Raw genomic sequence first — 11,730 nt, 5'->3', positions numbered from 1 at the left:
TTGGCCACACGATGGGAGCGGTAACCAACTTTATACACACAAACATATAGAGTCAACTGTCAATAACCTGCTTCCCCATATATATACTCTCTCTCTTTCTCTTTCTCTCTATTAATCCTCCTTTAAAAGGAGAGGGAAAGGAGAGGAAGAGTCCGATTTAGAAACAAACTCCTAAGAAAGAATCCTTGCTTGATCCTTGCAATAAAAGTGACAGTCCCCAAAGACCAGCGGTATTTATTCCATTTCCTGTTCATAACCACCTCCTTCTCCCTTCACTAGCCAGATTCTCTTGGAGAAGTAACATTAAGGGCTGTGCTACTGCCTACAGAAACATGTCAAGAGAAATTTGCACTAAAATGCTGAAGAATTTTCATGAGGATTTTTTTTAAAAAAACTGCAATGTAATTAAATAAATAAATAAATGATAATGTTAATGTATATATGAGCCAGCATGGTGTAGTGTTAGAGTGCTGGACTAGGACCTGGGAGACCAGGCTTCAAATCCCCACTTGGCTCACTGGGTGATCTTGGGCCAGTCAATAGGGATGGGGGAAGATTCCTCTGATTTGAATTTGTTACTGAATTTCCCCATATTCCCCATATTTGCCATCCTTGTGAACCAATCCTGAATGCTGACAACTTCCCTGGCTTTTTTTGACACTGGATTTTTTTTCCTAACGAAACTGATCAGCCTGCATCTATGCTAATGTGAAACTGACTTGACTTCTACTTGGCTTCACTTCCAGTCAGTTCAAATCCCATAACTTCCCGTGGAAATCCCTTAACTTTTTATACTACAAATGATCTTATTTATTTTTGTCCCACTTTTGTTGTGCGACAGCACCTCTGGACGGCAATAATGCGCTAGCATTGGGGCAGCTTCGCAATGCAAATTAAAGCAGAACAAATCTGGCAGGACCCCTTTGGGCTGCTGTTTTATTGCGGGTGTCCTCTGATACATATGCTAATAGCAGAGCTTGGAAAAGTTACTTTTTTGAACTCCCATCAGCCCCAGCCAGCATGGCCACTGGATTGGGCTGATGGGAGTTGTAGTTCAAAAAAGTAACTTTTCCAAGCTCTGGCTAATAGTACATCTAATAGTGCATTAGTGAGAGGTGAGGAGGGCGAGCTTAACTCTTTCTCTCCCTGCCACAGTTCCCTCAAAAAGCTGCCTCTCTAGAGAGGCTGTTTGCATTTAAAGGAAAGCTTTAGTTGGTGCTAAGCTTTCTCCCATATTAACATATTAATTGCATTCATGCTGTTAACATCACATCAGATATGGCCCTAAGCTACAATCCAACCTTGCTGCTAAAGATCAATCCCTATACTAGGAGGAAGAGGAGGAAAGACTCCAAAGGACCATAGCATATAAAATTAGAATTAACTTGAACTGTAGTTATGACAAGATGAACACAGGAAATGTCAGATCTAACACAATAAACTACCTCTACCATCTCCACAGGGCAGTTTGTAGGAGTAAAGCAACCTTGGCAAGTCTTTCCATTGAGCTGCGTGCTTCTTGGTGGAACTGCAAAGCAAAAGAAGTTTGCTTCAAGACAGCTAGAGTAGCAAGGGTAACCTTGGACAATGAACCTTCCACTAGTAACATTGACAGTCCTTGTCACTTTCACACATGATTACTATTTGTTCTTACTACATAAACACGCTAAAATGGCTTCAAAATGAACATATGCAATATGTAGACATTTCGAGATATATACAGTGGACACAGACAAAGGACACAGCCCCTGTGGACAACAGATCCCTGCAAAGGGAACCAGGGCGAACTTGGGAGTTACAGGCTAGTTAGCTTAATGTCCGTCCTGGGAAAACTGGTACCAGAAAAACTGGTCTGTCTTGGGAAAACTTATCCAGCAGGCTTTTTATGTTCCTATGTGAATTTGTGACCCAAAAAGAAGGGAGACTTGGTAAAATGTGACAAATAAAGGAAGAGGTTATTAAAAGGTTTTTTTAAAGAAAAAAACTATTAAAAAAACTAGCCATGGGTTAACAGGTAGAAATTCAACAGGCTTGCCCCAGTATGCAGTGACAGCAAAGGTTTTACCTTCCACATTTCCTCCTATTGTGCCAATATGGTGTAGTGGCTAAAGTGTCAGCCAGTCACCTCGCTGCATAACCATGGGCCACTCATTCTCTCTGAACTGAACCTACCTCACAGGGTCATTGCGAGATTAAAACAGAGAGGGGGAAAACCTTTCAGACTACCCTGAATGCCTGGGGGTAGGCTAAAATATGCAGTCATGAAAGAAAGGCAAATGAGCTCTGCTAGAAAAGACATAAGTCTTACCGGAAATCTCTTGCACAAATAGGGACAAGAGGGGCGATGGTCCCACTTTACTTCCAGCCCAGCCCTGATATCAAAATGAGCAGAAAATTGCTCAAAATTATGAGCAAACCAAGGGGGCAACATTCAGTTCCTCTACACTCCTTTTTTGTGATGAAGGAGAAGGATCCCCATGCCACATTGTACAGCAGAACAACACGCAGGGCAGGCATCAAGGATCAGCATGGTCGGGCATCTGCCAAGGTGCCACAATTTAGGAAGGGGCCCACTGACAAGACCCTCCCCCTGACCTGCTGTAGTAAGGAGATAGACTCAATGAGGGAAGGGGGCCAAGGAAGGTGTCTTGCTCTAAGGCCCTCCAAAACCTGGAACCATGAATCCAGTGGTGGCTGGTGCCCATGCAGACTGGTAGGGTGGAAGGCAGAGAGCCCAACAGTAGGTGGAGCCAGAGTCAATAACAGGCAGAGCAATCTAATTCTAGTTTTGTCCCCATCCTCCTTGCTGAGATAAGGGATGGGGGGCATGGAAGGTGTCTTGCCCAAGGGCTCTCCAAAACGGCTCTCTGGAACCAAGATAACATGTATCATCACATGTTGCTGTCTTGTCATATCCAGCTTGGTCCAGTATCTTAGAAATTATTAAAAGCAGCTGCAGAGGAGCTATGCAAGCCAAAAGAAAAGCAGGGATCACTTTCCTTTAAATAATAATAATAAGAATTTTTCTTTCTCTTGTGTGGATAATTTTCCTAACTTTCCTATAGTTATTACGAGGCCTAAAAAGCTAACCTCCAGAAATCTCTTTAAATTACTGAACAGATTAATTTTTGTTCCCCCCCCCTCCGCCTCCTGAAATGGCTACAGTGGTTTGCAGACAACATTTCCAACTGCACAAAGGGGTCTTCCTATCCCGGTGAGCATCTCCCATAAGAAATTCCAGTATATATTTGATTGTGGTTCTTTTGAACATCCTCTCACTGGAAAATGCATAGTAGCAACTGCTGAGGTACAAAGAAGTGAGCAAAGAAAGGATCATTGGGGGGCTCTGTTTAAAGCTGAAAGGCAGCACAGAACTTTGTCATACATCAACAAACTAAATTTGCTTATTGTTTACAGCCACGGGTTGGAAAAACAGAGAAGCCGCTCAAGTCACAGACAGGACGTCAGCTCTCTTTTCTTGTCAGTGTTTCGTGAGACGAGAAACACTTTGAAATTGAAAGCAGGATGAGTGTGTGCGTTTCCCTAACCAACATCCCACTGTGGTTCACCCATTGAACAGATGGGATGGGAGGAAGTTGAAGAAGTACTAACTCTTTAACAGGAACTGAGCCCTCTTCTGCAGCTGCTATTTATTCAGGGATATTGCTAGATGGGTGTTCTTATTGTGGAGTCACTGATCCTCATACATGCAAGTCGTTGCAGCATCCACACAATGTCATTGTCATCAAAATGCAAGCCATCATTTTCTCCATATTTATTCTGCCCTTACCATATCTGGGGGAAGTCCATACTTAAAATAAAAGACCCGACTTAAAATAAAATAAAAGATAAAATGCCAATTATCTGTCCATGACATCTCAGTGACAACAAACGTGGGAAATTAGAAGACTGATGCCTTAACAGCAAGTGTTTTTTTTTGTCGTCACAATAATCACTGGTATAGAGTACCTCTTTTCTTTCTGCTGCCCGTGGCAGCCATTTCGTGCTGGCACCCACAGCACTTTTATCAAAATATCAGTACCGGCAGCTGCTTGCAACTTACCCTCCATGTACCTATACTTTGTCTTTGCCAAAATCCAGATAAAGAAGATGGTTTGCCTGGGGCCAGGAAAATAAACGACCACAAATGGTGTCCTGGGCCTGCATTGCCTTACAAAGCATCTGAGCCTGACTGTATTGCTAGAGGAATCCTTCTGTGAGTTGACTTGTTCTTGAATTGTCTGTGAGTGATGGTGTGTGTGACAGAGAAATGCCAAGTGCTTGCTATGCATTGGTGTGCATAGGTCTTAAGTTCATGAAAGTATGTGTGTACATGTGTGTGCGACAGAGTGATGTATAGCAGTAGCAGCGGCAGCAGCAGTAGTGGACTGTAGCACCATGGCAGAGCATCTGCCTTGCATGCAGAAGATGGCAGGTTCAATCCCTGGTGTCTTCAGATAGGGCTGGGACAGACTCCTGCCTTAAACCCTTGGAGTGCCATGAGCTAAATGGACCAATGGTGTGACCCAATATAAAGCAGGTTCCTATGTTTCTAGTGCCAATGAATTAATTAAATTTATATCCCACCCTTCCTCCCAAAAGGAGCCCAGAATGGCAAACGACGACAAAACAATTAAAAACATCTTAAAAACAATCCCCATACAGATCTCAACTTAAAAGACTTGTTTAAAGAGGAAATTCTTCAAGAGGCACCGCAAAGACAACAGAGACGGCACCTGTCTAATATGTAAGGGGACTGAATTCCAAAGGGAAGGTGCCACAGTACTAAAGGCCCAATTCCTATATTATGTGGAATGGCACCTGCAGGAGGCCATCTCCTGCAGAGCATGGTGCTCGACTAGGTATACAAGTGTTTTCCTGCATGTGTGGCAAATGTGCATGATGAATATGTGATCAGTGTCTATGTGTAGCGTGTCTGTGGCGAGTGTGTGTGTACGTTGTTCTGTATATATGGTGTGTGTGCATAAGTTACCCATCCTCAGTTATCATCTGGGTAGTAATTAAAGTGTTCATATGGGTGCAGCCATGCTTTTGTCATAGAATTCCCCCGAAGAGCATGTCATCGTCCTGGCACTTGTAAGGGGATTTGCTGGATGCACATTCAAAGTGTGCAGCAACAGTGACCCCTTTAAGCTTTGAGTGGATAAATGCCACCTTTTTATAAATTGAAAATATTTTTTTAAAGTGGAGGGATTTTAAAATTGGAGGAAAAGGACCAGACTTTAATGGGTCTGTCCATCCCTAAGTAGCAAATGCAGCTGCAAATTTCATGAAAATCTGTGCCCTCTTTTGGGGGGGGTGATGCATAAATAGCCACCCAAATAGCAGTCATGGGGAGAGAGGCTGATTTGGACTAGGATCATGGCAACACACTCCATGTCATGGTCCCAATCCAGCTCCCTCTGCCCAACCATCACATTAGAGGAGGATGACAGATGGGGAGTCTGTCTCCTTATCATTTGCGTGGTCTATCTTTCCAATTTTAGAATCCCAGGGGGCATTATTGGTTAATTGGGGGAGGTGAGGAGTAGGTCCTGTGGATTCCATTAAGGCCAGCCCACACCTCTTCCCCTATCATTTGAGCAGTGCCCGTGACCTGTCAGGACATGAGGGAGGGACTGAGTAAGAACTTAGGCCAGGGTGGCTAACCTGTGGCTCCCCAGAAGCTGCAAATCTATGACTCCCATCATCCATGACCACTGGCCATGTTAGCTGGGCTGATGGAAGCTGCAGTCCAACAATATATGGAGAGCGCCACCTTGGCAATCTCTGCCCTACACCAAGCATCCCTGTCTCCACCACACTTACAAATGCTGCATCCCACCCTTTCATCCGTAACTCCAAAGGCAAATTCACATCATCACTACTATGCTACTAACCTGTGGCCATCCTGATATTGCTGTATTATAGTAACTTCCGCCATCCCTAATTATGATCCAGGCTGGGTAGAACTGATGGGAGCTGGATTTCAACAACTTCTAGAAGACTACAAGTTAGTCACTTCTGATTTAGGGAGAGGATTTGTTGATGGGAGAGGAGGATAAATTTAGGAGAGCAATTCTAAAAGCCTGGGAATGGAAATGATGGAACTTCTGGCAGTCATTTGTGGGTTATATTTTGTCATTTATCCCTAGGGGCAATTGACAAGGTATAGAGCTAGTGGCTGCGTACCCACAGATAGCATTTCATCAAAGCCCACCAGAGTTATCTGACTGGTGCTGTATGGGATAGGGATGAGGGAGAAATTCAGTTTGGTTCACATTTCAAGCCGAATCTATCAAATTCGCACATTCTGAAACAATATGAGAACCAAAACATGGCCCTCCTTTGAAATTTGCGCTTATCCGAATTTTGCAATGCAGTTCTCCAACCAAGCAGTATTTACAAACATGCATAGATTAGGGGAAAGTGTGCACAGATTATCATATTGGTGAAAATAACATAGAAAAATGCATTATGTCAGGATAAACTCCTTGCAAAAATGTGTATACAGTCAGAACTGCATGCAAAAATGTATTTATTAGGAGAAATTTGCACTAAAATGCTGAAGAATTTTTTGAGGATTTTTTTAAAATCACAAATTGCTTCAGAAATGCGGAGAATTGAATTGAAGATTAGAAAAATGAGAGGCTGAGAGAACCAAAATTCACATATCATTCCATCCCTAATATGGGGAGGCTTTGTTTCATTCTTCTCTCTTTCCCAAAGCAAGGAATGTTCAGGAGAATCTTACATTTCCGTTAGTCAAAAGAACATGTCAGCTTATTGTCTCTTTGTAGTTATCGGTTTGCTGCAATGGTTAAGGACAAAAAGAGAGGATACTGACAGAAAAGAAAAATGGCCCTAACCTTCAAAAACACCAGGTGTGAACCTGGCACAGGCAGAGTTTATCTTTTATTGGTGGTGGATAGAGTTGGGAGAAAAGCACCAATGCATGTTACAAGTGACCTGAACCAGTGGAGAGTGATAACAGGGGTGTAGTCCTCCAGGGTCTTGGGGAGGAGGGTCTTAGATCCCTTACTTTTTTAGGAGCAGTGTCCCAGCCAGATGCCTATCTTTCCAGCATCCAACAAAGCAATCAGCATGAAAGGGGAGTGTGTTAGCCACTGAGAAGGGTCTTCTAACATGCTTCCTTATCTTTTCCTGCTGATTGGAGTCAGAGTGAAAAGAAATGAGTCAGCCACTGAGAAGATTCTGCTCAGTAGCTAACACTCTCCTCTTCTATGCTTATTGGCTCCTAGGGACATATATTGTTGTGGGAGAAGACATTAACATGAATCTCATTCTCAACACAGCAGCAAAAAACAAAACAAAAAAGGATAGGAGGGGGCATACCTGTGACTATCATGAAGGGACTCCACTTCTTAATTTGCCACTACCCTACTGGATGATAGACAGCAAGGCAATCTATTGTTCCCTTTGCTGAATCCTCCTCTAAAGGATTTGTCATTTTTGTAGGCTTTGCTCCTCCCCTTCCTCCCTTTGTTCTCAGTTAGTTATGGCTGCCTGAGTGGAAGCCACATGGCTGATTCAGCATGTATGATTTTACCTCTCTGTAGTAATCCTTACATTTCTTTATTCTTTAAACTACCAGTCTTAACAGACCACTCTCACACACACACACACACACACACACACACACACACACACACACACACACACACACACACACACACACACCAGGAAGGTGGATAGATTGTATCCTCAGTTGCCTTTTCCTCGTGGAGGTACTTAAAAGGGACAAAGAGCATTTAAGAATTGATTGTTAGATATAAGGTTGTTTAAAAATGTAACGTGATTCTGGCTGTGACCTTTCCAATTCCTCTGAAGCAAAAATCAAAGTCTTGGGAGGAAAATCAGTATGGATATTCATAGAGGTGAGGGGGAAGATGAATTAAACCAATGCACCATGATGATCCAAAATAATAAACTGGAACAATAAAGTGTTTGGGATTAAATGCTCAGTTGCTGTCCACTTCTTGCTGCTTACCTTGTTTAACCTTGGAAGGGGAAGTTTAGCTAAGGCTGTTCACAATAGATAAGAAATTCCATCCTGTGTACAACTATTCTCCACCCTCCGCCAGCCAGCACACAGTTCTGCTCAAAGGGCTGATTTCTGAGAAAGCGAAACCTAAGTTGGATGGCCATCATTTCTCTTTCTTGTAAATCACTTGACTGTGTAACGAAGAACAAAAGCCTGACAAGCAGGAAATAAGCATGTGAATTAGGCCTTTCCCAGCAGTTAGAAAAATTATTTTGCTTCAGGTGTCTCCTGACTATTAACTTGAGGTCATTCTGATCTGTGTTGGGGGTCAGCGCAGCATCTTGATCCTCTACAGCTGCAGGGTCCACGTCCAACGCATGCTAAACTGGCATCCATCTGTAACAAGCAGTCTTGAGACTGGGCATCATGGGAGGAGGCAGCTGTAGCTGGCTCCAAAGGCAGAAAACTGGAGCACAGGGCCGGCCCTGCCATTAGGTAGAGGGAGGCAACAACCTGAAGTGGTGGATGCTGGAATGTGGGGCAGAACAGAGTGGAAGCAGTAGCCCTCCTAGCTATTTGAGCACAGAGCTGTGATGTGCCCCCCCAGGCTGCTTTGCAGCTCCTAAACTCATCTGCTGCCTTCAGATATGGTGGAGGATCACCCCCAGTGTTGAAATAAGATTCAACTGTCAGGCCTGTCAGGCTCTGTATGTGGAATGGGGAAGCCATCTTGCTCTTCACCTCAAGCCTATCTGCCTGGGCCAAGATGCTGTTATACTGAACCACACAGTGGGGGCAGGCACAGAGAAGGCCTGAGGACTCTGGACAAAACTGTCAAAGGAAGTCACCACAGGAACTCTTTCGACTTCCTATTAATCCTCATTGCATTTATAGTTATAGTAACAAAAATGGCATTTTTTACATACTGTTATGAATGGTGGTCTGGCCATTCATTTTGTCAGGCAAAATAATGTTCATGGCCATCAGTAAGATTGATGGCCTTCAATGGCTCTTTATGGGAACTAATTGTTAGAGCAGAGATGTGGCTGAACTGCAATCCCCACTTTCTAAAACAAGATGTGAACCAAAGCACAGCCATCTTTCAAAATCTGCACTTCTCTGATGTTTCCAATGCAGTTCTCCAGCCAATATTGTGGACAAAAATTGATACACTAGCGTACAGTGTGCATATAAATGCATATAGTTATATTATGGAAAACTGCTTTGCAAAATTGTGTGTATTTTCCTATATTTGTGTAAGGCTGTCGTCACACTGTGCTTTGCGTGGCCAAGGACAGATGGAACTGCGAAATACAGTGTGACAAAAGGCCAGCGCCGCTACTGGCTGCTTTTCTCCTTTCCGACGGGCCTCACATAAAGGGAAGGTCTGAGTCTTCCTCCCTTTGTACCCCCCATCCTGCTGCCATCATCAGGAACAGGAGAAGTCTTTCTCCCCTTTGTTTCTCACCCCCCACACTGCCACTGCTGCTGCTGCCATTAGCAGGGGTGGAATGAAAGAGAGAAAGCCTTTCTTGCCTTGGTTCCCACCCCCCGCCACTTCTGCCACCACTGCTGGCAGGGAGGTAGAAAGGGAAAGAAATATTTCTCCCCCTAGTTACCCTACTGTCAAGGGGGGCATCTTTCTCCCCTTTGTTTTCCCCCTGCCACTGCTGCCACTGGGAGGGGGTGGGGTAACGTTGGAGATAAAGTCTTTCTCCCCTTTGTGCTGCTGTCACTGCTGCCTCTTCCACTGCTGGGGGGGGACAAAGGGGAGACGTGTGGGGGTTGACAAGTTCAAGGGGGAAATTGGGGGTTGGTGAGTTCTGGGGTTGGCAAGCAAAGCGAAGCTTGCAGGGGCACAGCCCCTAGTTAGACAAAATTGCACACAAAAATGTTTACACAAATGTGCTTTAATAAGCTGAGAAATTTTCATGAGGATTTAAAGAATCATAATCTGATGTGGAAATATGGAGAACTCAATTTAAGCCACTAGTGATTTCTCCCTCCAAAAGAAAGCTAAACACAAGTAAGGTTCCATGGGAATGTCTTACTGCTAAGGGAGGTAGGAAGTTCAAAAGAATGTTTCCAATACAGTGTGATTATAAATCGAGGATTCTTCTGAATTTATACAGATTATTAATAGATGGTCTTGTTTGTGCATCCCATCCCCTCTTCAATCCTCTTTCTAGTAAAGGAGCTCCTTGGTTTTCATTTGTTTTCACGAAATCTGATCTGAACTCTGATGCTGAAATCTGAATCTAATTGCAGCTATTAAAGTTAATAGCTTTATCTTTAAAGGTTGTAGCTTTTTCTTTAGGGACAAGGAGTTTTAACAAAATTCATTAATAGCTAAAAATCCTTGCGGTTTAAGAATGTAGCTATTTCTGTCAAACTTCAAAAAGCAGGGAAATTGGCTTCCAAGGCCTGAAGTGGAAGAATAATGAAGAATTAAACCTGGCCTGACCAAGATGTGTTCATCCTGCTATGCTTAGCTTGGAAAAGTTACTTTTTTGAACTACAACTCCCATCAGCCCAACCCAGTGGCCATGCTGGCTGGGGCTGATGGGAGTTGTAGTTCAAAAAAGTAACTTTTCCAAGCTCTGCAACCACCCCAGTTAAGAGAGGGTGGGCATGGTCCATTAAAAACAGAAAAATGAAATGGACTGCCTTCAAGTCAATTCCGACTTATGGTGACCCTATGAATAGGGTTTTCATGGTAAGTGGTATTCACACGGGGTTTACTATTGCCTTCCTCTTAGGCTGAGAGGCAGTGACTGGCCCAAGGTCACTCAGTGAGCTTGATGGCTGTGTGGGGTTTTGAATCCTGGTCTCCCAGGTCATAGTCCAACACTCTAACCACTATGCCACACTGGCATCTTATTAAAAACAGTGCACACCTAAAAATTTGCATATTAGTCCACAATTGTTTTTGGAGGTTTTTAATGTAAATTATGCAAAGTGTTGCTGTACTTCACATATTCATAGAAACTGAAGCAAAAGAAAAGAATTTGCCATAGGGGTCTTCACTACAATTGCAAAGTAAATCAAAGTGAATATCTGAACTACATCAATTGTCTTTATATTATTGCTTTCTCCTTGCTAAAACAAGACCAGCACAGCACATCTGGTTTGTTATTTCGGCTGATTGCAGCTGTTGTGCTCAGAGGCACATTACCAAATTCTTCCAAACTACACAGGAAGTGCATTGGGCTGTGAAAGACCAACCCAAATTGTGTTTGTATTTTGACAAATTTGTAGGGCAGTACAATATCTCAGAGAGCAGGTCAGGTTTCTTTCTCCCCTGGTGCATTCACTATATGTGCCCAATTTCCCTGCTTTTTGACGTTTGACAGAAATTCCTGTGGCTATAGCTACATTCTTAAACCACAAGGTTTTTTTTAGCTATTTTAGTGGATTTCCCTGCTTTTTATAATGGGTTTGGGGTTCCTTCGTAAGTTTTCTGAGAACGTTGTGTGTGATCATTGGCATGCTTATTGAGTTCAATGAGATTTCCTACTGTGCAACCATGCTTAGGACTGCAGCTTTAGATTTCACCAAAAATATTTTAAACATGATATGCAAATCTGTGCATCTGTCCTGCTGACCTTTTCTCTTATAATGTAGAAACTGCTGTATCTGCAATACAAGGAATCATGAAAATGGCCTGATAGTTTTTTGTGTTATGTGGCAGAAACCACAGACAATTCCAGATCTAGGGTTTCCAC

This window comes from Rhineura floridana, chromosome 15 (genome assembly GCF_030035675.1).
Source record: "Rhineura floridana isolate rRhiFlo1 chromosome 15, rRhiFlo1.hap2, whole genome shotgun sequence".
NCBI lineage: Eukaryota > Metazoa > Chordata > Lepidosauria > Squamata > Rhineuridae > Rhineura > Rhineura floridana.
Note: the sequence above shows the minus strand (reverse complement) of the source record.